We start from the raw sequence: 26243 nt of genomic DNA on the forward strand, positions 1-26243 counted from the left end.
TTAGTCTTTCATAGGACCTCACCTGGATTATTGTGTGCAGACAGTGGAGACGGTACAAACAAGATCATATCGGGATTGTGGAGTGTACAGTACGAGGACAGATTGAGAATGTGATGATCCCAAATCCTTCAATTATAGACCCTTAGAACTCATGAAAGGGTCAATACAGTAGCGACAGATTTTGTAGAAGATGGGGAGAGAACGAGAGGGCATCCTTGGAAGATGTGAATGAATACGGTTAAAAGCGTGTGGGCGACATTTTACTCCCAGAGCGGTGTGGGATTGGAATGGCTTACGTTTTGAGGTGGCGAGTGGAAGAAGTATGAATGATTTAAAGAATTTAAAGACATGATAGCTGGTTTGGGTGATGTGTGGTTACCTGGCATTCCCTTTCAGTCGAAAACGACTTAAAGGGAATGCCTACAAAGTATTCCTGGTGAGATTTTTACAGGATAGTTCACCATTGCTTTCCCCAACTCCCCACTTTCATCCGGGCTCAGGACAGACATATGGCTGAGATGTATTCATGACTGTAATCCATGTGTTCACGGGACCGGCTTGTTTGTTCTGGGGGACGATAAACCCGAGTTTCTGAATGAAAAAACCCATACCTCCGTATGAGACTGGCTAACTCACCTTTCATCTAAAGAGACCAGATAAAGGTTCCTCACGTCACTGACGGGAATGGAACCTAGGTTTCGTCTATACTGACAGCTACGGATGCTCTGGGTGATGTGCGTCCACCTTTAATAAGTCCCTGACTCCCTGGAGGTATCTGATAATAACAATAAATCCACAAAGTATCAAATTTAAAATGTAAGGAGAAAATCTGATTTGACTGATCAATCTGGGTTGGTTAAAATGAAATCCAGTGATCAGAATTTATACTCCCGAAACTAAGTATTGGCAATAAGTAAACAGACTATAGTAAATAATATATTGCAGAATTTTAAAATCTCGGAAAAGTTTATTTTCAATTATTTGCATTTCTCTATTGAAGAGAAAGAGGAATTCCAGATATAAGATCAAAATAATGAAATCGAATGCTTTTGTCCCTTATTTAGTGTACAAGTGAATTCTTGGCGATCTTTCTGAGCAGCAAAATTAAATACTTCACTCAAAACAGAAATGATTCTCCACAATATTCTTGCCTGAACAATTGCCGTAATTCTTGAAGCCTTTCCTGGATAATTATAAGAGAAACTTTCAACTTTTCCCTCCCGAACAATAAGAACCACCACAGTTCACTGATATCCGCTACTACGCAGAGATTCAACTTCAGCGAACGAGTAAAAGGGTCTTTTCTTTTGTCAATTTCTCCCCATTAAAATAAAAATTCGTTACTAATTATTTCATTGGTCAGGAAACTATCTTCTCTCTCGACAAAAGACTGTCGTATGCTGTTGTATTCTCTCCAGGAACATTTCGTACATATTCTGCATAACGTTCCAACGATGTTTAAAGGTCATCGCGAAGCTTGGATGATTTGAATGTTTATTTCGAAAACAGCATTCATTAATAAATCATTTTAAATGGGCTAGTGGATCACTGTATACTATATTGCAATAAGACTCACTTCTAATAAATTATAAAGAAATAAAATTCCTTAATGAAAATCTTGAACCAAGTTGTGTCTTCTAAGTAGTGGATAATGTATCTGATTTTTGTAAATAGAGGTACTAAATAAAAGGCCCTTCCTCTGAAAAGATGCGTTTTTTTTTGGCTGAACAATGAACCTTATCGTTTTACAATAATAATAATAATACTTGCAGTTAGCAAACGTAAAAAATTTATGATACCGTTTTCGAATATAGATATTTCTTAAAATATTCCATTTTATGCGTATTTTTGCTGGAGTAGACCCACTAGATTTTATTTTGTCAATCTATATCTAATAAACGCAATTTATGGTATATATCAATCCTTAGTTGCCTTGACATCAACATACTCAAACAGCTGAATAAAAATAAAAAAAATTGAATTTTCCCTACAGAAATAAGAACTGTGCATATTAATTTGCAAACGTAACGCAAAAGGAGGAAAATAAACGCACAAATCCATTTCAAATTCGTTGTCACCGCCTGTCACCTACACAAAGTCAAGCGGGCAGTTCCCAAACAGCGCATTAATCTTACGATTTCCTCGCTAATAGAAATGGCATTAAAGCAAAGCAAATAGCTTGTGGGGGAAACGAACCCGGTGGTGGCATTATTTACAGTGTAGCAGCGATGTTCAATTACACTAAGCTGACATTGTCTGAAGTGATATCCATGCGCTACTTCTGTAAACAGCCGGTCGAGAAAGTGAAGTCAAACTTGGATGAAATGTCGGGGTTGCACCGCACCCCAATAGAAGCCACGTTTATTGAGAAATAAACGAAGCAGTGAACGAATGTGGCAAAAATTCTTTACCACAGAGACCTTCTGAAGATAAACAAAAGATTAGAAAAACGAGTAGGGAATGCCGTAGACTTGCAAAGAAAAAAACGGGCAAAGGATTTGGTTTAGATTCTTATATTCACGGAATAATAAGGGGGCGCGCATAAATTACGTAATATTAAGAAAAAAGGAAAAGTCAGTCTTTTGTGATCGTAGAAGCTCATTGTTAAAATGAGCTTCTACGATCTTTGGAAGAAGACTGTAAAGAGTGAAGAAGTTGCTCCTTTACGCAATGGGATAGAAAATAAGCATCAGCTGGTGAACAAACCATTCACAACCTTACTAAAAATCTTTATCATCCAAATACATAATTATTACTGCTGAAGTAATAAAGGAATCCCTACTTCATATTATTTTAATTGGGCGCAGTATCTGAATGTAGCAAAGTCAACTGTTCCGAAATGACAATTTGCCGCACTGAGGTAACCGTGACTGTCCAACTGTTGCGATTAAAATTTAGCATTGAAGTCCATGGACGATTTGTTTCTTTGTGTGGCAATTCTCACAGCTGTTCAGCAGACCTACACCACCTGACTCCTCAGAGACCGCGATGCAGACGCTCCTACTTTTCAATTTTTAAACCAACCATTTTCATGTGTTCAACGGCTTGTTTGTATATTTTAAGGAGAGAAGAAAAAAAGTCTCTTCGTCCGAAAATGATCTATAGAACTCTCCCTGTCAATCACTTTTTTGACATCGTAAATACGGAGGCTTCCCTGTGGCCGATAAACTCGTACTAACGAGGCTGTCAAAATGAAATATAATCCACTGAACTTACAATTGGATAAGTAAAACGTTTAATCCAATATCGTTTGACCTTCTCCTTAGATATACCGACAGTCCTCAGCTTTGAATGGATCATCGAGAAGAATGCTGTATGACAGTTCGAAAACTTAGTTCTCCTCACACGAAGCGTTTGTGTTCTAAGAGGAGGGGAGCAAAGAACAATTTTATTTTCTCCTTTAACATTTGCAATTCTCAGAATAGAAAAAAAAAGTTTACAGATTATTTAGTTTAACCGGAAGTGTGATGTCGCATAGTCCTGAATCCTACAGGACAGCAATGTAATGTGACTAATTAAGCTGGTTCCTTTATGACAGTTTATATCAGTAATTCGATAGTCAGTCAGCTAGTCACGTGCACCTCCCTTCAGATTAATGAGGTTAAATTTGACGCTGAAGCCCATGGACAACCAGCTACTATGTATGTGCATCGATCAGTCCGGAGCACTGATGGACATTATTAAACAAAACATAATAAACGCATACCAATAGTAACCTCTCCATTCTCATGCTTCATTTACATCGTAAAAATAAAGTTAACACCAACAGTAATTACAGAGGATAATACTTCTTTCAAGCAGACAACGAAGTGTAGCGACTAGTTTTAATAGTTAATATTTTGGACTTTTTTCTTCTTAATGGTAAACCTCACACTTAAAGGGTTGACTTTGGTTGTTTAGAATAAACTATGCCTTAATTGTGTGTGCGTTTTTGGCCAGTTTGGCTATATTAAGGAAGAGACAAAACCCTTCTACTTCCTCCTACGGAAGTAAGGGCTTTAAGCTCCCCTAGAGTAATAGAGCTGTCACATTAATCAAAGATCATCAAATCCTTGGCCCAACATGATATAAGTTTCAAATCTTTCAGCCAAGGCAATACTATAATATACAGTTATATATGATCATTATAACACTATTATAACAACACAGAAATCGCTGACATTTTCAAATCAGAACTATCAAAAGCAGAGAGAAAGATAGAGTAACGTAACCTGGGAGAATGTGGTCACGCACGAACTTTAGTCTCAAGTCACTGCGTGACCAGAAATGCTATCCAGTTGAAGACTTCCGGCTATCAACATAGAAACACATCCACCAATAAGGCATCTGCCTGACTCCTCTCGTTGTGAGTATGCTGCAGGCTAACTTCATGGCAACACTGGATCTAAAAAGAAGATGCTTGAAGTTTCTGAAAAAGGAGCACATCCACCTCAGGGCTGCCACTCGAGGCTATCATAGTACAAGTTTCCGAAAACTTCGAAATATTATCGGCATGTCCTAAAATTACTATCACAAGAATAAGTGTAGTGTTGGTTTTGTGTCGGGCCAGTCGTATTAAGGGCAAGTAATTTTCTCTTATAGAACAAGGACGATGCATACACTCTTGAAGTAATTCTCCCCCCCCCCCCTCCCCGTTCAGTTACGGAGAAAAGGTAGCGCAGAACTGTAGAGGGAAAGAACGATAAATAAAGACACAAGTGGATGACAAGTTATATTTTTGAGTAGGAGAAAAAAAAATCAGACTGGATTTTGGTATGGTGTTCAACTTCAAAAACATTCGTGTGATAGGACGAAATATTATAGCATTTAACGGTGCTTTTACCAAATGTCTACGGTGTAGATGTTTGGGAGTTCTTTAGTTCCAACAGAACTTACATAACTTGAAGCGCAGTATTTTTTGGGAATGGACTACTACTGCTTCCGAGCCGGGAATAACTAAAATGGCTGATATCAGTCTTAAAATTAAGATGAGTTAGTTTAGTGTTGTATAACTTGGTGGTTCGTTTTAAATTCAATGATTTATTTTTTAGAGTGAGCATCACAATTTCCGTATTAATGTGTTAATATAGTTCATTACTCTTAGTTTAAAATAATCAAATTATTACTTTGATCTTAGCTTTTAGTCTCTCCATTAAAATAGCAAACCTTGGTTTGGCTAAGTGGAGATCCAAATCCGAATCGAGCTTCATCTCATGGAGAGGTTGGAAAAGTGCTATTTACATTACAATACTGATAATTTAAGATCTGTTTATTTAACTATTACAGTGTACATTTAGACGATTTTTTTTCCTGAGAGAATTCCAGTGTCCCTCCCGTCTTGCTGACGGGAGGGACAAAAAGGTTCTCCACGTTAACTGGCTTTCAATCCTATATAACGTAAAAACCACTGAAGCATTCAGAGCATAAGAAATTATGCATTTGAGAACTAGTCTTCAAAAACACACCGTTCTTTCGATTACATTTTTAGTCAAAACATTTGCAAAAAAAAAAAAAACTTATATCACAAACAGGTTAAGTAAAGAAATGAAAAAAAAAAATCATATTTGTTATCGAAATCGACAGTGATGAACTCCGACACATTATTAAGATCGGAAATTGTTCGCCTTGCCAAGAATGATTTGCAATTAATTACGAACCCTCAGCTGATGCTCTTCCATAATGAGAAAGATTTGTTTAACAATCGGGACATATCGAGACGTCATCTTTCTCTGCAGTGGCGTCATCCCACAAGGATGATATCGGTTTGTCCAGATGATCAGGCTCGATGGCAGTTTGTGTGCAGTAGCAGTAATGCGTCAGCCGAACAATGAATAGGTAGGCCGGGGCATTTATCCATACACAACAGGAGTGGCGAAGTAGACCGGGGAGAAACAGGGAGGAAAATCGGAGGGGGGGGGAAGAATTCAGGTACTGGCGAGTTCCGTGATGATGCTAGGCACACCACCACGGGCGGTGCTGTTTTCGAAAACGGATTAAGTCAAGGACTTTCTATCTGCAGGGCTCGAGAAGTACCAACAAGGCTGTGTGGTGGTTCCACCTCCTCTAATGGGAACTGATTACGTAGAAATTGCATTGCAGTATAGAGCGAGAATTGGGCTCAGACGCAGCGCGTGGTTAATGCTAACATATGTAGTTGGTTGTTTCCGGCAGAGTCGCTGCAACTGAAATTATGTTGCAAATTTAATAAACCGACGTGATGGAAGGATGACAGCTTCACAGTAGACTAAGTGATGTCGCGATGCATGATAAAAGTTCCAAACCACACTGCCTTATTGACATGACATATTGTGTTTGCCTCATTTCATTTCCGTTTTGTGCAGTGGATTTGCACTCCGGCATTCTCGACATACGACTTAGTAAGTGGGCTGAGATAAAGACGAGCACCGCCATCAGGATGCACAAGTGTGTGAGCGCACGTTGCGATAAGCAGTTGGTCCCATGACGCACTATTAGGCTTAACAAGAATTTGGCAGTTTGCAATTGGGACCGCAGTAAAATAATTTGCGTGTTTAGCTGCAGCATTTGCTTGCGAAGCGTATCTATAGTAAACGAAATTACGGCCAACGAAATACAACGGAAGTGCTTGTTTGCGCATGCGTGACGAAAACCAGGTGTTTCAATTTGCATCCCACCCGTCTTTTGATATTTATAATCACTGCAATATCACAAACACGACGGTTCTACGCTCATTCCCCTTTTAATACCGAATAGCTAATGTTTTCGGGATCAGACACGCTGTTGCAGAACTCATTGGGGCACCAGCGTGCAACCAACCCTTAATATTCAGGAACACCTGAATATTAAGGTCTACTATTGGGCTGTATTAGGCCAGGATTATAGATGCTACTCTCCTGGAAGACTTGCAGTAAAGATTGATGGGACAAAAGTCGATATTTTAAATCAATCCTCCCATCCAAACGATTGTTAGCTCATTTAGCAATGCTGGCCTTAACTATTTGCATAGAACCCATCAATGCACGATCGGAAGAACGAATTCTTTTCGGCATTATCCATGCCCGTGTCTTGGGATTTGTTTCACCAACGTTTACATCTTGTTTTGCAATCGTCCAAAATTGATTTATGACTAAGACATCAGCGTATAATGAAAATTAACTCTCAAGCATTGGTATTTAACAGTATTGTCCACAAGTACAGTCATTAAACTTGTACCCCTTTGCTTTGTTGTGCCACAGGGCTTGTCACCAGCAGTACAGTCTTTAATAAAAAGAAAGATGCCAAAATAAGTTTTGCAGCGCAGTGGATATATTCAGCTATTATGCATCTCGTCGCCTCAGTAGCGTACTCAGAAGAATGACACAAGCCCGGAGAAACCTAGTTTGATTTTCCATATAAAACCGACCAGAGAACACGGAATTGCGAGTCACAACACACTCCTTTTGTGACCTTCGGCGCTTCTGCAATAATCCTAAAGAACAACTAAAATTTGCAGAGGATTTGTTTCATCCTGAACTGCTTATGCGTGTCCTCTTATATTAAAACTGTGCCTTGCGATCATCCAGTATTTAGCAGATATTTCCACACAACTTGAAGATAAATATTAGCATTCTCACAGAAAGAGACAGCTGGCTAGTCATGAAATGAATCCAGTGAGTCATGCTGTTTTGCACAATGTCTTTAGTTAGCTAAATTAAATGACAAACTGAAGATCTGTTCGGCATATCAAATATTGCAGAGCATTGTAAGAATCCAAAGAGATAGGCATGGTAAGGCGAAATTACACATGAAGTGACTTTCAGACGTTCTTTGATAATAAAAGCACGAAACTTCGCATACAAAGAAAAAAGATCATAAGAAAAACTAAAAGAAGGAAAAATCAGAGGAATGAAAAATATAAAATATAGAACTGGAGAATGTAGGGGGGGGGGAACGAACTCTAAGCACACACGACGAAAAGTAAAAGACCGAAGCGAAAGGATAGCATTGACGTTCAGACCCATTTCTGGCAAGACTTCCTTTAAAATTTCTCCACTACAGCAACTCTAGATCGCTCGCTCTGCTTTTAGGCCTCCTGTCAATTGTCAATAAATGTTGTTATGCAGAAGGTCGGGATGGATGGATGGGGGGAAAGAAAAAGAAAGAAGAGAAAAGGCTTTCCGCGAAAGAGACGAACTAGTGGCGCAAGCACAAAAGAAGCGGTGGCAGCAGCAGCAGGTGAAGTCATAGCTGCCCACCATGGCAACGGTCACGTGATAGGGTTTAATGAAGAAAACGCAGCCTGTTAACAACGATGTAGCTCAGGCAGCCGTTGCCACGGTAACCTTACTCACCGTCGGTTCAAAGTGCTGCTGACAGGTAAGAACGGTGACCTTGACCGTGTCCGCTGCGGTGCTGTCCACTTCTCATCCTCTCTCAACTGTAATTGACCACGGCGTAGCCATCTTCATTTGTTAGCTCCTGCTTTTTTTTTTCTTTGGCGATCGTTCTTTCTATTTTAGTATCCAAGTGCTGGCACGTGCTTGTCAACTGTGCATTGAACAAGGGTGGGTATTGGGGGAGGGGGGGGGAGAGCGCGTTTGCTGGAAGGTGAAACGTGCATAATAATCTCATTTACAGACTAAATTAATTTCGATTTTCTTGCACAAGCGATAAACATCTTAAGTCTAATGCAAAAGTGCCGGAAGTGGTAACCAAATGTTAAAATTCAATTTTCTTGTGTAGCAGGGCTGCTCCGTAATTAACGAGATGGACTACGCGGCAGTCTGTTTACTAAAAGGCAGACTAGCGCGCCTGTAGATGTGGTCACCGGTCCCAATATTTTGCAGAATTCAATTAACTGCATTAATCAGGTTCGCATTAGATCAGCAGGCTCAAACCATCCTTCATTTCAGTTTGATTTCCTACACTTGTATACAAGTCAATGACCATCATCATCATCTTCCACGAAAGTCTATAACTTCCATTTTTTCCCCTCCTCCAGCAAAGTAAACATGGAAGCTCGATGCTAATCTATTTTTTTATTTTTTATTTTTTTGCAGCCTCCACGAAAATTCTGTGATTAAACAAATCAGTCAATTCAGCCATCATTTAAAGTATTTTTAATACGTATTCTTACGCTTGTTAATAAATGCGAAATAACTGCCCAGTATTGTTAAAACTACGTTATTTCAATTAACGAACACGAACATTTTTTCCCATGCTGATTATAGTAATGTTTTCTGATTTCCAAAGTGGGGGACGTGGCAGTAACAGGATGGAGCAACGATTTCAGCCAACCATTTGTAGAGAGTTATTATAAATAGGATAATTTGAGTGAGGGTGAAGAGCTTTTAATTATAGTCGTTATCACTCAAAGACATCTACGAGTCTCGTCTTTAATTTCAGAATGTTTGAAATGAGGCTGGCGTTTCAATTGATTAGCGGCATGTTACATTGGAGTTTCGGTAACTGATCACAAAATTTGCGGGGCTCAGCAAAATCTCGTTCATTTTAATTTTTGGAGTTTGTATCAATCAATGCCTAAAACTTGGGGAGGTTTTCGTTTATATATATGTTTAAAGTTTAAAATAATACAAAGAAAGGAAAGAGATTAATGTTTTTTGTGGATAAACCGAAGTGCAAATGTCATTAAACTCAGTCTTCACTTGTTCTCTAAATGAGTTATAATCGAGAGCGCAAGATGCTGTCTGTTGACCAAGAAAGAAACACTTATTAAAAGACTGTTGTCGTCCAGTATCAAAGAATATAAGCGGAAGTGATTCAATCACTTCCACACTTCATGCATAAATGCTTACTCTACATTCTCTCAGGATAAGGGAACATGGCGCTCTTTCGTGTACATAATTTCAGTTAAATATTCCTTTTAATTGTACATATAAGTCCTGTTATTAACAAAATAATAAAAACAGAATGGAATGTCAGTTGTGTCATCATTAAAACTGAAGTCCGATTTCCCCACCTCGGTCAACTATAGGCCAATTTTTCTGAACATTTTGTACACGCTGTTACCATGGTTACAGCTGCGTCATTTTTCAAAAGCCAAGTTTCTAATACACATGGAAGCGACTGCGCATAAAAGTTACTGGCTCAAAGCCACACAACCGAATCTGTGGTAAGTGAGAACCAAACGTCTGTAACTGGGGAAGCATTTTTCCATAAAAAAAGGAATTGTAGAGTACGGTAGACTTAATACTCATTCAACTGAACAGAAAAAGGTATCTCAATTGCAGTTCATACTTTATAACATTCAACGTATCATATAAAGGCAGATTCTGTAACGGCTACTGATATGCCCAGTTTGCAGATCTTAGATGCTTTCCCCACATTATAGGAATCACCTGTTAAATACAGATAAATTCACATTGATTCCCCCCCCCCAGGGAAAATAAATTGATAATAGAGCACACCACAATATGATACAAGTTCAAAGTCCAGCCGGTTTAAACAGAACGATGAAATCTTTAACTTGTTCCAAAAATAAAGATTTCTATTCTTCGAATAGCTCGAAAGGTCAGGGTGATATTTCCAATAGTACAAAGCACGATCGATACGAACTACTGTTCAATAATATTAATCTGAAACAAAAAAAACTTGACTGACCTTGCTTAAGTATCCAAAGCGATGATGCAAGCATGTCTCACTGGTTGCAGACTCCTCTTCTATGCTGAAACATACAAAAAACCCAGTTACAAATTAATTCACTTAAAAATATAAAATTGCATGAAACTACTTATTACATACAACACAGGGTATTCTAGATAGGACTTTTTTTTCATTAACTTTTGCTACTTTTTTTGAGATTAATGTTTTAAACATATCTGACCATCGGCGAGATCAAAAAATACTTTTCTTTGAGATCACTTCCAGAATTCTTTACTGAAAATAGACTGCACTTTCTAAATTCTAGACAAATTTAGAAAGTACATTCTAAATTTGTCTAACAGTTTTAGTTCAAATGGACAGATTTTTTTTTATTCCTGTATTATGTAAGATTGCATGCCACATCATTATCCTGAACTTATTCATTAATACACAAGTTCACTCATTTTTTGCCAAAAAATGAGTGAACTTGTGTATTAATCTTTGTAACACGTGACTCGTCTTTTTTTTTTTTTTTTTGCTTTGTTGTTGTTGGGCTTTACATGACGAGATCATAGCACCACATGAATGTGTCAAAGAGCTAAATTTCACCAAAATCCGTCCAAGCTATTAGCGATTTGCATTTGGCAGAAAAAAGTAGGAAAGATGGACTCCCAACTCTCGGTTCATATCATGGTCGTATTAGCACTTTTTTAGTTTCGCTTTGTCTATTCATCCAAAGAGCAACGTCATTCTAGCCAAGTATATTCTGGTGACATTTGGTATTTGAATATTTGCTATAATATACATTATTCAGTTTTCGCTTATATAGGAAAAAAATAAGCACAAAACGCAACATTCTCATTCCATCATTTCACTGACCTACATACTGCACTTAATTTATATAGGCAGAGAAGAAAAACAAAATTCGGGTATTAAGTAATGCATATTCGAGGAACGTAAATAATCTGCATGTTATTGCAAATGTTTTCGGAACAGCAGTCTGTTTTTTTTTTTTTTTAATGCGAATGAAAAACACATGATATGTGATATTGCAATACGAATAAATCAAAGCTTGTAAACAACGGAACTGCAGCTTAAAAAACAGTTCCTTTGTTTTTCTAAGGTTTAAGTTTCCGAAAATGAATGTTGAAATTCCATAATTTGGCTAATTCGAGTTTTTTTTCCATTATTCTTTTTATTTTAGGTTAGCTCGCCCAGATTCCTATTAATACTAGCAGGATGCAGAAAGGTAAATGAAGATCTGCGCGTGCTAACTACGTGCTTCCTATTTTGCGAGCAGTGCAACCAGCAAGAGTACTAGGCGAAAATCAGTCGGTCGGGTTATTTCAAACGGCACAAACTGTATAAGCAATTACAGCGGAGATGTAAATGAGATCCAGTGGAATCTTCACAGAGAAGACAACAGAAAATGCTCTTTCATTTGTTTTGAAGTTGTTTATTTGATGATTTTTTTAAAGTGAAGTGTGCGTGAGGAGAGGAGAGGGGGGGGGGGGAATGTGTAACAAGTCTTGACTAAACCGAAGATGGCAAATATTTGTATGGGAAATGAAAGACGAACGTCTGGAGTGTAGCGAAACGCGTTCTTTTTTGCACTCTAAGTTTGTTCTAATTGAACGTGACAGATTGTAATCCTCATACTAAAAGATGGAGAACGTTAAAACACTCTGCATGCGTCAATCGTTTGTCCTTAATTGAACTCGCTTTTTCACTGGCTACATTCACCTGTAATCGGTGGTGCGTCTTAGATTGCTGACCAATCAAGATCCCGTTGTCGTTCACGTGACTGCCAAGGGAGGGAAAAAAAAAAAAAAGGATGAGAGTAGGGGAATGAGAGAGCGCGCCTGGAAACGCAGATCCTATCTCCGGTAACTCAGATGTGATTAGGCAAGCAGTAGCCAGTCTCGGTGACCGACGGAAGCTAAATTGGATTGTCTACACCTGGCTTGCACTTGGCGGTCTGCATCACCCCGGGAGCGAGATTATCAGCATTGCTAAAGCTTCGGAAGACTTTACCGGGTCGGGGTTTCTCTATTTGTCGCTAGTTGGCGTTAGAGTTGTCGAGCTTCCCCCCCCCCCCTCCCCTCTCCCTTCCATTGCCCAGGGTGACAGCCGCATATCGGGTCAGCAAGCGAACCCCTGCACGATCTATCACGCTACGCACAAGGAGCTCGGCTTCGAGGTTCGGGAAGCCCAGAGCCAATAGGCGTAAAGCTACGGTCGAGTGATGTATGATTACCCGAGTAACGGTCTGTTAGGGAACTAAACCGACCTGTACTGGCGTCTGACAGACGTCAGGGGTGTACATTTGGGGACACGGCGGAATTCTGAGGCTGTTTTTCGCAGTTTCTCGGTGTGGATATTCCGGCTGACAATGGCGGGAACACAGAGCCAGACAACAAAAGGGAAAATGGTGGGGAGGCCGTGGGAAACTCGAGATTTCTTTAGTTCGGACGTTTCTCTATTTGCAGATAACTTTGACCGCTGTCCACTGCACAACTTAAACACCGACATCTGTTTGGCGGTAAAGTGATGACAATGAAGCGTCATCTAGGAAGAGAAGCGTGAAACAGTAATTAGCCAATGATCTGTTCTACTGGAAAATGAGTGGTGGGGGAGCTGGGCCTCCGATTGCGCGCCGCCAATCAATCTGACCACGAATAACTAAGTGTCCGTTCTATTTATTACTTCCTCGTGCTCACTGCTAGGAAATTTAAGATCCCTAAATGACCCTGGAATTAAAAAAAAAAAAAAAAAAAAAAGATTTGCTATAGCAAATATGTTCGTATTAAAAAATATTAATACTACACTCGAAGTGTATAAGTTCTAAACAATAAAAATTCCTTTAAAATTTATCTGTCGTTGAAAATCAACTGGCTCCAATATTATCCTCTCAGTTTTTGTGTCGATGGCTCATTAGGTCCTTACTGCCTGCAGCAACAATAGATTTGGAATCAACGTTACCTAAGACTTCTCTGCAGCACCTTGACGCCAGCCTATAAGTATTATGATCTGCAACGCCATCCAGGACAGGTTAGCTGGTGATTTTGTTGATAATTATGTTACAGAGAAGGACCGTAATTTGTAGCAAATGATAGCCATGATTTCTCGTTCTTCGTCTGTAAAAGATAAATGAACTCGAAAAATCCTACAACCAGGTAGAATGTATGTATGTGGCAAAACCGGTATTAGCGCTGAAAAAAAAAAAAAAAAAAACTTATGTAGACGCAATGCTTATATATACTAAAGGGTAGAAGATTTTCTCCCAAAAAATCAAGAACTGGTGTCATCGCAGCTTAAGATTCTAAATACATTAGAAAGAAATATGAAACTCATCAGAAAGCTGAATGGATCGCAGTGTCATTTGATGTCCCATCTTGACAAATGCAGACTAACACGAGTTAAAAGAACGAAAAGGATTTATTAGTGGTCTGAAAATGGAAGAGTTGCGTGAAAGTTATCAGCGGACACGTTTATGGCCACGAAGAAAGTCTTTGAGTTCCGGAAAGCGGAGTTTATATGAGTAGATCGTTTATTCCATTGGTTATACTGTCAGATTCTTTGACTGACCTGCCCAGTCGAATAATAAAGGAATTAAGTCACACGCAACTAATTCGTTCGTGTTTTTTGGCATCGACCTTGCAATTGAGGAATGAACCAATCTGAAGGACAACGAAAGCACCAGCAATCATGTTAATTCCAACGCTTAAAATCTCCAGAAATAGGAAATCTCCAAATAAGTCCTCGTGGTTTAAATCGGAAGTGACCCCCCCCTTCTTCCAATATCTTTCCCCTCCTTCCCGATTCTTTTTTAGAGCTGTTCTACGGAAGTGAGGAGCTAAAAACGGATGATGCCGTCTGGCGAAGTGTAACAAGCACTGATCAGTTCCCGCTTTACAGGAATATTGGTTAACGACGGGGAGGATACATGACTAGTCAACTTCCGGCTGTTCCGTTTTTCGGTGAAACAAAAACCGTCAAGGAGGCACAGCTGGAGATGCAAGCAAGAGAAAGAAACCTGTTTTTCTTTTATGCCCTGTTGGATTCCAAGCTAATTTTACGTCAAATCATATTGCATTTGGACGATGACAGATTCACAACACTTGAGGGATGGATTTCGTAGAAAAAACAGCTTCTACATGACTCGTAACAACTCCGGTTCTTGTTTCAATCAACCCTCGAGGATGGGTTGATTTTAACAAGAACTCATGTCACCTCAACTGACAATTCCTAGCTGAAAACAAAATTAATATATTTTCGGTTTTTATCATTATTTTTGAACAGTGTGAATTATGAAGTTAAATATCATTTCAGGATATGTGAACCTGTGCAACACACTTCTCGTAACGTTACTCTTAATACTATTAAATTTATACAGAATACAAATGCTGTCTTTAACTAATAGGAAATAAAGGTTGATTATTGAAAAGCAGCAACACCTACGAGGACTTTTTATTCCTATTAAAAAAGATCGAAGTACAGACATCAAAAAGGCAAGTAATATGATCCCTTTCATCTTATTTGAAAAGCAACCTAATAAAGATCCACTGGACATCGTTATGCCAGAGAGTTATTGTCCCTTACTCTTTGTTCACCATCTTCTAGGGATTGCATTGCTGTATAGACGATTCTTATTCTACCAAATTAGTTACTCTAAGTAGATGTTAATTAGATGAAGTGAGGCACAAGATAGCAGACAAGCTTTCTTCTTTTCCAGGTTGCTTTTTGGAGAGATCTTCACTATTCTACTGTAATCATGGGATTTTAGCTTCGTAATTGCTAATATTGTGCAATTATTTTGCTACAAAGCTGCAAATAATTTAATTGTAAACAGCAAAGGTGCGCTTAATATTTAAATTTTCTTTGATTTCTAAGTACTTGTAAAAAAACTCGACACATTTTTTTTTTTTTTTAATGTCCAGCACCACCACCCAACCTTAATTTTCTAAGTAGCGTCATCGTCGTTCCTTCTAGCACCCCTCTCAATAGGCTTAGCCTGAAAATAAAATCTATTAGGCGTTGGTTTTTCTATTTGTATTCAGAGCTCCACTCTGACCTTTAAAGACTTGGGAAATCTCATTTCAAAGAGGTGGAATGTTCAATCAGACGCGAGTAATACAAATAGAACGCAAGGATAGTCTCAGATTGTGAGAATTCCACTTAGCGCTCTGATTACGGCTTCCAACTGGAATACATTTAAGGTATTGAAAGGGTTCTGCACACGAGCTCTGCCGATTTCGCTGAAAAAATGTCTGAAAAGTTACTTTTCGGTCATCTTACGAGAAAATTCTGATAGAAAATTGTCATTTAAGGTTTTCGATGTGGGAGAGCAAGGATTTAATTCATCCATGAAAGACGCCACGCATTAGTATGGTGTTAAGAACTCAAATTCAACATAGTACGTGGTAACATCCACAAGTTCAGGCAGCTTTCTTTAACATGTTAGTAAAGAAACCCTGCAGAATAAATTTCAAAATGAGAGTAACTGCTCTGGCATGGGCATAACTGAAGGCTTCAGTTACGGTTGCATCACCTAAGAGACGTTCGTGGAGTAAAATAAAACCAAAGTAATTACATTCCTTGCTCGCAGGTGTTTTGGAAGTCAGCAATACTTTAGCCGATGTATCCAAGATAATGTATTTTAGTCATCAAGTCTTGCTAAAACGTTTTGAAACGATCTATCCTCTGTGAATCTTTGATATATATTTCGTGTAACGTCAGCAATAGTATCTGATGAGCTTTTCCTCCAGCACTTCTGGTGAGAGCAAAAGCACTGACTGAACTACAGCCCAGATATCGAATTTAGAGTTCACTGATGGAACGGCAACTTAGTCAACTTCTGTGGTTTTTGACATGCTTTTGAGTGACTTGTTACTTAATCATACCGATAATTTATTACACAGTTAAATTTGGCATTTATATAGGCTGGTTTCTGATCAGAAAATAAATTCAAAACCGACAAAGAGATATCCTCTCTACACATACTTAAAAAATTTTCGATTGATATTATTACCCCGTGAATACGATATATCGTTTAAAAAGGGGGAAAAAAGTCGCCACGAATACTATTGAGGATGACGGAACTGCTTCCAACTCTAATGTAAGATTGTCCTTAACTACTCGGCCAAATTTTCGTATCCGATTAACTTTAATTGCGAAATCTTTGTGTTGTATTTCGCTTAGTGAACAATCATAATTGCACTAAAGCTAGAGAAAGATTACTGGACACGATTAACACAAAAACTTTAACCATCGAGTGACATCAACTGGGCAGCCTCCGCAGACGTTGGACTCAAGTCAAAGAGGTGTCTGCACAACAAGAAATTTACTTTTCCAAGACTTGCGAATACTCTTCTGACAAACACCATAACTCGAAGCATATTTTATGTGGCTCCACTCACGAAACGTTTATTTGTAAACCTATAGTACATTCCTACCGTATATTTTTTGTACATAGTCCAGAAACCCTGCTCAGGAGACTGAACTGAGAACTCTTTCAAGCTCCCAGTAAAAAGAGACAGCAGCTTCACACCGGGAACTAAAACATCTCACGTAAAGACAATCACAAAGAACGTTGCTCAGGGATCAAGTCCAAAATATGAATAGCAAACCCGTATAAATTGAGTCCAATATTCAAAATGCTCACTCATAAGATGAAATAACATGCAAATTTATTTATAATCAAAGATCTTCATGAGACAATGAAATATCTAATTACTACTGCAGTCGAAACATGGGCGTAAAGAACACTTCCCGCTTCCAATACGACGCAATTTCTTCCTCGAATTCGAGGATCATGACATTCGCTACTGATAGGTAGTTTAATGTACTTCCTTTTCACTGTTTCCGGGAAAACTGACCAATCAACGAATGTCTTAACGAAAAGGTAATTCAATTATCACTACGACTATGCTGTGCACATTTCCAATGCTCACAATCTTATTATGCTTCACGTAAATCAGTTTAACAAATAAGAGGAAGTATCTTTGTTTTCATTCTCATGGTATAAGACCAATTAAACTACCGTCTTTAGGTTCCAATAATTAAGATGCAGAAGTAGCTATGACAAACATCAATCTGTAAAAGCGATATTGCGAGAAAATTCCATAAATAAATTCCAAAAAAAACAAGTAAGCAAGTAAGCTGGTAATACCTAGCTTACTTGTTTTTTTAAGTAAAGAATCAAATTAAAATTAGTGAACTAGAGGCGACATATTTGATGACCTGGTGGGGTCGGCGATTTATATTATATTACGTATAAATTTGGCAAAGTTTCTCCTGTTCACATTAATTTTCTGTAAGCCAGAACGAAGACAGGTAAGTTGCTAATCACCACATATTTTTAGGGGGAGGGGGGGGAGAAGAAAAGAGAAACTAGCACAAACACTTCCTGACGTGACGCCAAGAGGTGGTGGGTGTACTCAAACTGGGTGAAGCCTTTCCCCCACGGAGAGGGAATCTTGGGATTGTAGCGTGCACTTAACTTCTCCTACTGATATCCAAAAAAAAAATTAACGACATTCAGATCTCTTTGCGTAAGATTCCCGTCTCTTTCACAACCTACTTATAGACTTAATATATTAAAAGCAAGTAACATCCCGGAACATATTAGCAGTAAGAGAAAGGGATGTGGTAGAAGAAATGTTGTTCATCTTAATTTTTTAATTATCTATTTAATTAAATGCGTATTTATTCAATAGGCAAATATTTAAACGCCTTTTAAAAAATGCTAAATTTTAGGAATTAAAAGATAAAGAGACACAGAGACTCAAAGTCGCTTGTTATAAGTAAAAATTCATTTGCGTAATCAGTTGAAGAACGTGCGATCAACAGACTAGTGTGAGAACTCATCATTTAGTAGAACAAAAACTCATTAACTTTAATCTACTGACTTTAAATATCACTTGCATTCAAAATTCTTCTTCGCATTCTGTTATCGCATCGCTGGGTGATTACAAGGATGTTACTTATGTCTGCCCTCCAGTCAAAGAATTAACAAAACAAAAGAATTCTTGATTGGCTCTTTAATGTTTTTACGGATTTCACGAAGATTTGCTTCCGGTAATACTCATCTACAAGTTCCACTTGTTCAGATGAAGACTGCCGTCAGTGAATGCACGGAAAGGTCATCCAGTTTTAATCCAAGAAAATATTTTGTCACTTACTGGCATGCGAAGTGGCGTGAAAGTGCTTCGAATCGACTAAGCCTCCTTTATTATTCTTTTCGCAATCGTTAATGAAGCGAAAAATCAAATACTTTCCTCTCCGAAAATGGAGAAGTGCTACAGTTATCTTGACGCAAAGAAGAACGCTCTTTGGCGATAAGCAAGAGACAACCACTAAAATGACTCATAGCAACCTGAGCGCCAAACTGGATTAAGGTTAAACATGCCATTAAACTCAGTGGGAGGATGGCCCCTGCGTGTACATTCATTGACGTGTGGCATTTTTTTTCGTTTGGAATTGCCGAAATTTGAATCCACGTGGTTTGGTGAACTTTCGATTGGTCACTCAATTTATCAAATAAAGGCTTAAACTTCCTGTGATCTCCTAGATTCCGAAATGGCTTCTTCCCCCACCCTTTTTTTTGTCACGCTATCAATTCAGAATATATGTTTAATTAACATTTCAGTTTCTGAGCAAGCTAATTAGCCCATATCAATAGCCCACGCCCATAAAACTCATTAATAGACAAATGCTGTAGATCTTCCACAAGCATTTAAATGTTCCTATTATCATTTCTCTCTCTTCCGCTGCCATTTCATGCATCACATGACGGAAATGGCGCCAAACCCGAATTCAAGAATAAACAGCAGGTGAACGGTGTCTCCGGAATAAAATTTATGACAGGGGGCGCCACGATCTCTTCTTCCTCGTGCGAACTAACCGCTGTGAATAACAAATGTCTTCTATTCCTAACCAGTGGGGATTAACGTTTTTTTTTTTTTTCCCTTTTTCCGTCGTGGATTTATTTCCCCTCTTTCCCGCCAAATTTGGACTTGACAGAACCGACCTTCAACATCCGCTTTCTCATTTTGAAGGTGACTAAGGATTTTCCCTCCCTCCCAAAAGGAGATTTTTTTTCCCCCTGTATTGTTCCTTTCAAACAACGCATAAATGTTGAGCAAGAGTTTTTATCTTCTGCGTTCAGTTTGACTTAAATATTCCCTATTTCCTGCAGGATTCTTCTCGTTGTTGAGATAAGCCAAAACACTTAGCTATCCTTCGAAACTCAGTAAGATTAACGTGCGGAAGAACCTAATCTTCATCTTTTTGCAGGATACTTGACAGACTACTAAGATGCATCAGAGAAGTCCATAGTTTCATCTCCTGTCCCTCCCTTTCAATGTTTTTTTTTTTTCCATATCGGACGAGTGAATTCCAGTTTTTCAATACTTGTTTTAAAAGTACATGCAGTGTATGCTAAGAGCATCTTTTCTGTCTCAAATAACTGATATTTCCATGTTCAACCCACGTCATCAGTGGCAGCAACTATCCTACTTGTCAATTGGGAGAAAATGCTTAACGATGTAGGATTTAAAGTTACCGAAATAAAATATATCTGTTAGATCATAAGACTTTTGGTGTGCAAAGAAGGCTCTCAAAAGCTGTGATTTCGGCAGAGGCTAAAATATTTCAATGCTAATATTGTCAACGAGGAGTTAAAGTATGTCAAATAGAACTTCATTGCAAAAAGTAATCAATCACATAGAATATAGCGACGTAGTTATTTCCTTAGATTCCTCATTCAAATCTAGGATATCAATATTTACACTGTTGAAACTGGATTAACTGATCTCGGGAAAGAGTAGTTCCCCCCCCCCCTTCATAAAATATATAAACCAGCTTAAATTGTAACTGACAGACATGCATACACTTTTGTCAGAACCGTGGAAAATAATGAATATCGATATTTTCTAAAACTGTAGTTTCGTAGTATAAACGATAAAATATCAGCCTGTGTTTGATGGATAAATTACATAATATGTTACATAAGATATTCCACTGCTGCAATTTTTTTTCCAGCAGTGAATACTCATTCCTTAGTACAAGGTCACAAAGATGAAGAGCAGTGCATGCCAAATTTTAGTGAAGTTGTTGCTATCCATTATTTAGGGATTCTATCAGTTGGAAATGAATCTTTAAACATGCGAATTTCTTTGATTTCTTCATAAATTGTAGAACATTTATGAAACATATGCACTTTTAATGCAAATTACTCTCCAAAGTAATTGTTACATCAGAATTTAAATATGCATTTTGGCTCCAATTTCTGATTTCAAAATGCCCTAAAGAAAGCAAAACATCAACGAAGTTAAAAAAAAAAAAAAAGTCAGTTGTCTATTTAAGAATTTTATAAATTTAAAAATCTCAAATTCAGCTATACTTCTCTATAAAATTAAATCGGTACCAAATTCTCTTGAGGATATTAAACAAACATTCAGTATCAGAACTACAATACTAAAAATTAAATGTAGAGCACTGCAAAATTTCCTCCGCCATTAAAATAACAGATCATTTAACATTCAGTCGAAAGATATGAACCACATAACCGAATATAAAATATGAATGAAAAATACTGACTGCTGGCATAAACAACTAATAAAAAGTATAAGGATGATTTGAATACCTTTTAATTGATCACGTCAGCAAAGTGTCTCAACACACCGGAGGGGAAAAAAAAATAAATAAAACACAACTGTTCTTATAGAAAATTAAATTAAAAATACGAAAAACAAACTCACTATAATAATGTCGTCCAACGCGATCCATATGCACTGGGGATGACGGTGTAGTAACTAGAAGATAGCAGATGCTTGGTGCGTTTATTAGATACAATACACTTCCTGGCTGGGTTTCTGTTCACGCCCATATAGTGGGGCAAGTCACCTAGACGAGTACCAGCAGATAGCTCAAATCTAACATTCCACATTGTCACTCGGACAGATAGCATTCATTTCGATCCACTTCTATTAAACCTCCAAATGCAAAAGATACCTCGGACGTGGCCAGCGGAGGTAGGCTATGATATCTCTAACACTCATGGGAACCGCCCTGGACCACCGAACAGTATTCAGTTGCGGACAGAGTGACTTTCCTCCAAGGCTACACCGGCACCAAATGAACGTAGATCGAGAGAAGGGGGACCTAAGGGAAGGGGAAGGAAACAGGGAGGGAAGAAGGAAAGGGGGGCAGGTGGCTACAGACCATCTGCTGCGAGATGAAGGAGGGCGGGTCTACCCTAACTTGCAACCTACGAAGGTCTCCGTAGGCGGGTTGGACATACTTCAGCACAAAGACCTACGGAGAAACCGACTCGTCCCCCGCGGGTTCCGTAGTCCCTTATTGTGTGTTGATCCATTGAGGGACACGGGCCAGGTGGTGTGGGGATCTCTCCCTGCTAGGAATGAGAGAGAGAGAGAGGAGGATACGGGAAAATACGTGAGAATTGCGAACACCCCAAATATATATTTTTTTCTTTGATTCCAGCCAAAACTTCCGATTAGCGCAGAAAAAAAGTGTATGAAGTTAATCAGAACCTCGAAGGCTAGAAGCGAATAACTGATGTGTATTTTTAGCTATCGTAACTAAACTTTTAAATATACCCTCGCTTCTAAAGATAAGAGCAGACTGGCAGTTGAGTACGTGGACAGGAAACACTATGCGGAAGCCGTGTGCAGACACGTGACGACAGGAAGATTGCTTCCACCTTCGTGATGTTCTGAAAATGCAGTTGAAGAAAATGCGGGTTGCATACGACAGCGTAAACCTTGGTGACTGCACCCAAAGATCGCGAGACTAATGCTGATAAAATTGACGATGCTTTCTTTCCTACACGTGTGATGCATCCCTCTCGAGGGGGACTCGGCCTAACCAATGTTGGAAGCCAAAATACACTTGCTTGTTTAGTGAACGAAGCAAAATGAAGATTTGAATTTGTCCAAGATTTTTTTTTTTTTTTTTCTCGATAGGATGAGGTGTTCAGTGAATGCAACATTTGTATTGTACGTGACGATGGCGAATAACGATTGGAGGTTACCCAGAAACAAGATAGAAAGACAAACTGAAAATTTCAATATTACCGGATAAGATTTTTCGTTTACAAAATGTATAGGAAGTCCTAATAATGCGTTGTTTTCAAAGTCAATTTGTTTGAATTAGTTTTCACAATATTTTTTATATTATTTATGGAGCATTTCCAATTTCGTTCTAAAGTGTTGCATCAAAATAAAATCTAAAAATCTGGGTCCACTTTGATTTCTTGATGCGAAACCCCCCAACCTGCGTGGAACCTAATTACTGAAACAAAGCTATACCCAGTTCACATTTTAAACATGTTTAAGTTGACATTCAAAACGTAATAACTTGATATCTTTATGGACTGTGTATGGAAATCCTGCCACTTGTTTTATGGAAATCTGTTGTGGTCTCTGAAGAATGCCCAAGTCTCCTACGTGCATTGTGACATTCTGAGGATAACAGGCATGGCGTCTGCACCGGCAGCGGGACCTACGGAAAGCTGCTGGAGAGTTATCGAAGAGCAAGAAGAGGAAGCTATTTTTAGCAACACCACCAAGCAGCAGGTGGGAACTAACAATGCGCGCGCGCTGGTCCTGTCCACTGACAAAGTTATCTGGCTTAAGGAAATGGTGTACTTAACCTTTTGGAAAAAAATTCTCTAGAGAGATTGATTTAAAATCATAAGTCGTCAATAACTTCAAAACTAAGCATAAAAAATAAATAAGGAACAACTTCGGTTGTTTGTAATAGGGGATTTAATAACTGTTTCCTTAACCATAAAGAAACCCACCATCTCCCTCCTCCCACAGAGAGTCATCGTTATGTATTAATCTAGGTCAAGAATGGTTTACTTCGCAGTATAGCGCTTAATTATTCAATTAAATGCATTTATCCACCTATAAACAAACAAACAAAAAAAAGGGTAAATTTACTTATTTCCTTTGTTTGAGATATCGGAGAACACCTAAATTCCGTTCACTTATGTATGCATAGCAGTATTTGCAAATCCACAAAAAACAGATGAGTTCTAACATCGGGTGGTTGATGTACTCAACAAGTCACCAAAAACCAATTATGTATGGCGGTCTCGTGCTTTTGATGGGGCGATTTGGGGATGAAAGAAATGTGGTGAACACCTGTGAAGTACACCTTTCCTAGTTACACATAACAGCCAATTTTTTCTTCTTCATCAGCGACATTTATCTTTCCGTTGTTAGAATTAATATCTACTTGTATAAATCTAAAAGGCCACCTGCAAGACCAAAGAATTTCCCTGCAGAGGATGTTAAGGATTTGGCCGAAGCTAATTATAGTGAAATGATACAGCTGTGCACCCTTTCTCGTTAGTGAACTCGATGAATTTATCTTCATAACGACTCATGTAAATTAGTATGAACATTAGCAAACAATGAGAGGCGATTTAAAAAAAAAAAAAAAACTCCGTTCTCAAGAGGTTTGTAATGGTCTTATGTTCTTGCGATAAATCTGTTGATAGTGGAGCTTTGACACACGTTTTCAGTCGAAAGAAAAGGCTATAGTAAGACTCACGGATAATGTAAGTTTATGACCTTTTTATTATAGCACTATAAAAATAAATTTAATAATTATACTAATTATTATGCAGAACAGCAAGCCAAAAAGCAGGTGGATTACTATTGGAAGGAGATGCATAGTGTAAATTACGAGGCTTGGAGATTTGTTCTCCCCCCCCCCCCTACGATCCAGATAGTGTTAAGTACCTTTGGTGTATGAAACTAACCTATCGTACGAATTAAAAGCAGATCCTCAAAATAGTACCTCTAGGATTGAAAGCGCTAACAAAAACTGAACTCATGATCGGTTTCTACAAAGGTCTTATCTGCAAGAAAGCTACTTGGTGTTTAGGGTTCCCCATAAAAAATCATGTATTGTCACATGAAACAGAAGCGGTTAATGTCCGATTTATGTGCTGATCAAAGTTACCTAGTTTTTCCCTTTCAATAGACTTTGTAGACACCGTCCACAGAGTATTCCTGGTGAGATATTTACAGGGTAGTTCACCACTGCTTCCCCCCCCCGCCAGTTTTATCCGGGCTCGGGACCGGCATATGGCTGGGACGTATTCATGACTGTAATCCATGTGTGTTCACGGGGACGATTTGCCTGTTCTGAGGGACGAAAAACCCGAGTTTCCGGGTGAGAAAGAAAATAAAAACCTACCTCCGTATGAGACCGACTAACTCACCTTTAGTCGAAAGAGACCAGATAAAGGTTACTCACGTCACTGACGGGAATCGAACCCAGGTCTTTCCGACCAAAGGGCTTCGTCTATACTGACTGGGCTACGGAGGCTCGATCAAAGTTTACAGACCTAATAAGGGCATCATGACTTCGTTTTTATGATGCCCTTATTAGGTCTATAATTCATTTACAATTTTTAAAAAATTGTAAAAAAGTATTTTAAGGGCATTATGTACATAAGATAATGAATTTATCTACCTCATTCTCCAGGTATAGAGAAGGGTAAACAGAGCATACAGAGGATTTTAAAAAAAAAATAATCAAACCGCTGTCCAGGAGGATGGCGATCACCCAGTAGATCTACTGCCTGTCAAAAAGGTTATTATTAGTAGCGTGGATGACCAGCCACTATGTCCACCAAGTGAAGGCGTGAAATACGTAATTATGGCATTCCTGCGATATGCAGCTCTTCTAACTTATCCTTTACGACAGGTCACAACTGGAAGTAACGAGTAAAAACGTAACGACCGGTTGAAAGTCAGTTTACGGAAAGAAACTGACGTGAGCCAGTAAAAGAGATCAAGTAATCTTCAGAACAAACTCAGCTAATAAACAAAAAAAAAAAAATCATTTTGGCAAATATTCCACCTTGTTTCGGTTCTGGCTGGAATTATAGCCGAAACAAACATAGTAAGTATATGCTAATTTCATGTGTTCTACAGCCTTTGCTTTTCAGCTGAGCGCGAGTAGTCTGTCTCTGACAGGGAGATGGCAGATCTCCCTCCCCCGGAAGAAAACTCGTGGTGAAACTAGGCTTTTTCATCCCGTTGAACAGGAAAACCCATCGGTCCCATAGCCTTGGTTGCTTCGGTCGTAATTCAGAAGAAAAAAAAACACCTACTCAACCACTTTGCAGGATATCTTTCGCCCCCAAGTGAGATTTCTAGCTTTCGCCCCCTTAGACGGGCTTCAGACTTCGGTCTATCCAACTGTGGGAAAAATTCTTGTTTGGGTTTATTACCCATTCCAATGCCGACTGTTAGGTCCATCATTACAACTACCCCAAGGAAAAAACCTTCTTCAAATGAAGTTTTAATGCTAACGAATCGCCATAAAAATTTCTCATCCTGCACAGTTGTAGAAGCGGCATTTTTACCAGTTGCTCAGCAGTTTCCATCTGGTTTATTGCTGATGGCCGCTAGATTGGTGCTGATTACATTTGTGTTCTGCAATTTTTATTTTTGCCGTTTCGTTCGGTTTTTCAAGTTATTACATTCACACGTAGCGAGAAGTCGGCCTCACACCTCTGTACAGTTTGTGCGCATGGATTACGAAATGAACGGGAGAAGCACTTTGGCTTTTGTGTTTCAAGTTTCACAGTGATGCGATGAGAATGCAGCGACGCATAATGTGGAGCAGTCGCACAGGAAACGAACATTAAAGCT

This window comes from Typopeltis vanoorti, chromosome 2 (genome assembly GCF_054136105.1).
Source record: "Typopeltis vanoorti isolate ZY-2024b chromosome 2, IOZ_Tvanoo_1.0, whole genome shotgun sequence".
In the NCBI taxonomy this organism is placed as follows: domain Eukaryota; kingdom Metazoa; phylum Arthropoda; class Arachnida; order Uropygi; family Thelyphonidae; genus Typopeltis; species Typopeltis vanoorti.